A 5315-nucleotide genomic window follows, 5' to 3' on the forward strand; every position below is an offset into this window, starting at 1 on the left:
GCAGGAGACTGAGCAGCCTTGTCCTGTCACTGTAGCCATGACATGGAGTGCTATGTTTTGTACCTCAAATATTCATTAACAAGATTAAATCAGTGGCCACAACACCATTTCAGTGTAACATAACTGACCTTCCCACCCTCCCTTGGCTTCCTCTCTTGGAATAGGAAGTTTGACACTTGGTGGGTTTTGTCCCTATGGCTTTCTCACTCTTGGCAGCATGATGTGAGGGGTTGGGAAATGATTCTTAGTGCAGGGACTGGAACAAGTTCTGCAGGCCTCAATAGTGTTCTCTATTTCAGTTGCGCAGCCTGATGTCTGACTGGAGTATACATGTTGTGGTCAGGGCATGTGGTGAGCAAGTGTTTGTCTGATGTGGCTGAGGGTAGTTGTGGAGTTAGTGATCTCAGGCTTACAAATCTGACTTTCAAGTAGTTCACAATCCGAGAAAGCTGGGTACCAAATTCCATGGGTTTGAGATGAAAGCTTTCATTCCTGTGGAAAGGTCACCAGTAGGAGGAGAGAGTCTGGGGTCAAGGTGGGTTTTCAGATTTGGTGTTGGGAACCTTGGAGAGCAATGCCTGAGTGGAGGGGAAACCTCAATTAACAATCCTTCTTCTGTAGAAGGACAGCACTGTTAGCTCCAGAGTTATCCTCCCTCATTCCTCTAAATGTAAAGGTACTTTTCTCTCCACAAACTAGCACTCCAGCTACAGTACTAAATTCCAACATCCCCAAGAAATGCACATGACCATGTTAGGTACAGAGTGCAGTTCCATGTGCCCTGTTCAGACAAGGGTTCAAGAGCAGGTACTGCATGTTAGATATGGTGTGATGCTGTTTCAAGCTGCTCCCTTGACTGCCTCCCTATTAACTTCTTCCCAAACCAGCTACAGTTACACCAGGTGAAATATTGAGGAGGATAATAACATTGTTTGTGATTTGGAGAAGTTGAATGGGTGTGTAAACAAATGGTAAAGCTAGTTCAATGTGGATCAAGATAAGCTCATCCACTCGCAGCAAAAACAGGACCATGGGTTTCTATCTGAATAGAATGGAGAACAAGGGTGGGTGTGATGAATCCTGTGTCTTTTGGCACCAGTTGCAGAAAGTCTGTATGGAGATGCAGCAGGTGGTGAGGACAGTAAATGGTATGTTGTCCCTCCGTGTTTAAGGACGGAATTAGAGCTGCCTTGCTGCAAATATACAGGGCCTGAATGGCCACCCCTGGAGTACCGTGCGTGGGTCTTGTTCTCCTTTCTTGAGGAAGGGGGTACTGGCTATGGGGGTAATGCAGCAAAAGATTTACCAGACGGATTCTGAGCTTTGCAGTGTTGAGGAGAGAAGCGAACAAACTAGTTAGAACTAGATTAACTGGTGCTGAGGTGCTAGTGTTGGAGTGGGGTTGACAAAGTCAGAGGTCACGAGGTGCCAGGTTACAGTCTGACAGGCTTTTCTAATGACACTTTGTGGTGCTGCATTCTCCAGTGTCCTTCCCCTGATAAAAGGAGCAGCGCTCCAACAGCTGAAGCTTTCAGTCCTGTTGGACTGTCACCTGGTGTCATGTATCGTGTGACTTCTCAAGTCAAAATAGATAGATTTGAAGAATAAAGGGGCAATCTCATAGAACCCTGCAATATTGTAATAGGACCAGGCACAGAAAATGCAGGAAGGATATTTCCCAATGACCATGGAGTCCAGAAACTGGAATCACCGACTTAGGGACCAGATTTCAGAAATCATGGACTGCCAGACGGTAAGAAACAGTAACAAGAGTAAGTTGTTAGGGCCCTCAATCTTGCTCCACCATTAAGTAGGACTCTGGCTGATCTGGTGTTAGTGACATCCGCTTTCCAAGATCTTCCTCAACCCCTTCTTTCCCACTCCTGGCCAACAATCTATATAGTTCAACCTTGGACTATAGACAAGGACTCTGCCCACACAGCTCACTATGGCAAGGAGATCGAAGGACATCGTACCCTCTGAGGGAACAAGTTCTCTCCATCTTAGTCTTATGACTTTTACCTTTTGTGAGTTGTTGTTGTCCAGAACCTTCTGGACACTTGAATACAACACGTAATGTTTCACCTGCCTTTCTACCCCGCTTCAGACTCCCTCAAACTTAAAATCGGCTCTCACAAAGCTATGCTGCCTGTTGGCTTGCGATGAAGATTCTGAAAATGTTCTTCCAGTAATGGTTAAATGATTGCAATGCACTTCCAGCAATGTGCTGTGTTAATTAGCCCCTGACTACTTGCATTTAGACGTACACAATGCAGAACTGAGTACAGAACCACAGCAGGCTGTTTGCCAATGTTGTGACAAACATGACGCCAGATTAAACTAATTCCTTCTGCCTGCATTTGGTCTATGACAATCATTGATTCATTGTAGATTAGTGTTTGTCTAACAGCTGCTTAAATGCACCTTTTTCTACCACTGCAGCTCATTGACTCCTCCCACTCTGAGCATATAAACTTGCACATCACATCTCATTTGAAATTTACCTCACCGATATTACATGCATGACTCTCCACCCTCTCATTTCCCCAGCCGAGTTGAGACAGTTCTCCTCAAATAATCTTAGAAACAAAGCTAGCTATGCCTTTCAAGTTCCCCTCTTAAAACAGTTTTACCAGCCTCTCCTAATGCTCTCAACAGGGGTGTCACATTGCCAATTTTCCCATCTTTTGCTGACTTGCTGGAAGACAAGGATTTTTGAAAAATGTCAACTCTCACATCCATTGTCCCTGTAGCTCAATCGTTTAGGATCCTCGGATGCAAATGAGCAGCTCCAGGGGATATTTCAGTCACTAATTTGTATAATGATACATAGTGATGTTGAAGGGGCTGAAATCCTCTCCCACGTTCCTTAGTATTTGTGGAATGTGCAATGTACCTTCCACTAGAAACACTGATGCAAAATATCTGTAACTATTTTGCCATCTCCTGGCTCCTCATAATGAACCTTCCAGGTCTGTTATCAGTGGCGTATCTTCATTTTATGTTTTAACAATCACATGCAAAGAGAATGGTCTTTCCATTTGTTTGCTAAATTACACTTGGTAGTTAATTTTTCTTTGTTTCAACTATGCTTTTAGTTGTTCTTTGCTCAAGTTTGAATTTACCACTGTTTTTAATCCCCTGAAATGGTTTTTTTTTAATGCAAAACTTGACACCAACTTTCCTGGGTTATTCAGGTTTGGTTTTTTGACACCTTGGATGGGGGGTGGCGTTGGGAGTGGGTGTCCTTTAAAATTGGACATCGAGAAGTACGGGAGTGGACTGTCTCATGCTCGGAGCAGATACGGAAGAGGGGGTGGCCATGGGTACCCGCATGGGCCCAAGCTATACCTGTCTCTCTGCAGGTTACAGGTAACAATCCCTCTTCCGTAGCTACGCTGGTCCTAAACCCCACTTCTTCCTGTTACGTTGACTGTTTTGGTGCTGCCTCATGTTCCCATGACTAGCTCAAACAGTTCATCCACTTCAACACCTTCCACCCCAACCTTAACTTCATCTGGGCCATCTCCAATACCTCTCTGTTTCCATCTCTGGCAACCAGCGAGAAACCAATATCCATTTCAAGCCCATCGAGTCCCACAGCTACCTAGAATACGCCTCGTCCCACCCAAACTCCTGCAAAAAAAGCCATCCCTATTCCCAATTCTTTTACCTGTGGCACATCTGCTTCCAGGATGAGGCATTCCACTATATAATCTCAGATGTCCATGTTTTAAGGACCACAACTTCCCCAACCACCCCCTGCTCAGTCAAGAACACCCTTGGCTATGTCTCCCACATTTCCCCCTCACACCCACCCCTCAATAAGAACTAAAACAGAATCTCCCTGGTCCTCACACACCACCCCACCAACCTCCAAATCCAACCCATCATCTTCTGACACTTTTTGGCCATCTGCAATCTGACCCTACCACCCAAGACACTTTTCTGTCACCACCCTTGTCTACTTTCCAGAGGGACCACCCTCTCTGACACCCTTGTCCACTCCACACTCCCTCCAGCCCCACCACCCTCTGCATTTCCTGCGGTTATAGGAAGTGCAACACCTGCCCCTTTCCCTCCCCACACACCCTGATCCCAGGCCCCAATAAGACTTTCCACATCAAGCAGATGTTCACTGCCCATCTGCAAATGTGCTATATTGCATCCGCTGTTCCTGATGTGGCCTCTACATCCGGGAAACCAAGTGGAGGCTTGGGGACCGCTTTGCAGAACATCTACACTTGGTTCACGCTAAACAACTGCACCTCCCCATTGTGAACCATTTCAACTCCCACTCCCATTCCTCAGATTGCATGTCCACTCAGGGCCTCCTGCAGTGCCACAATGATGCCACCTGAAGGGTGCAGGAACAGCACCTCATTCCACTTGGGAACAGTGCAGCCCAATGGTAGCAAGGTTGATTTCACAAGCTTCAAAACCTCCCCCCGCCCCACGACTGCATCCCAAACCCAGCCCAGCTCATCCCATCTCCCTAACCTATCCTTCCACCCACCAAAACTCTCTTTGCCACCTCACGCTGCACCTCCATCTCCTACCTACCAGCTTCGTCCCACTCCCATGACCTGTCTGTCCGGACTTATCCCTGCCCTCACTCCCCACCTGCACTCACCTTTACTGGCTCCATCCCCACCTCTTTTTTTGACCTGTCTGTCTCCACTCTACCTATCTTCTCCTCTATCCAACTTCCTCCCCCGTCCAATACATTTCAGAAACCCCTTCCCGTCCGCCTTCTTCTGAAGGGTCTAGGCCCAAAACATCAGACTTCCTCCTGTGATGTTGCTTGGCCTGCTGTGTTCATCCAGCTCTACACCTTGTTATCTTAGAATTTTTTCCTCTTTACTGGGATGTATTATTCCTGCGGGTCATGAATTACATCCTGAAATCTCTGCCTCTGCTTCCTTACTGTCATTCCTGATGTTGTGTCAGACAAGTTCCAATTTCCTCAATCACTCCCCATTTCACTGTAATTCCCTTAAGTTGAACGGTACAGAGAGAAAATGGGTACAGGGATGAATTGGATGATCAGCCACAATCATAGTGAATGGCAGAGCAAGTTCAAAGGTCCAAAACGACTGTCCCTTCCCCTATTTGCTAAGGTTCTGTGTTTCTTTGTTGCTGAGCGTATGTTCTCTGCGATTAGGCTGTTACATAAGGGTGAACAACCTTCCTGCAGCTATCTTGATGATAATCTCCCTAATAGTTATTTTTCAATAAGATCTTCATTCATTCTCTAAATTCTAATAAGTGAAAGCCTATTGAACTCTTCATGAGAAAATACTTCCATATTTATC

This window comes from Stegostoma tigrinum, chromosome 35, assembly GCF_030684315.1.
Source record: "Stegostoma tigrinum isolate sSteTig4 chromosome 35, sSteTig4.hap1, whole genome shotgun sequence".
NCBI lineage: Eukaryota > Metazoa > Chordata > Chondrichthyes > Orectolobiformes > Stegostomatidae > Stegostoma > Stegostoma tigrinum.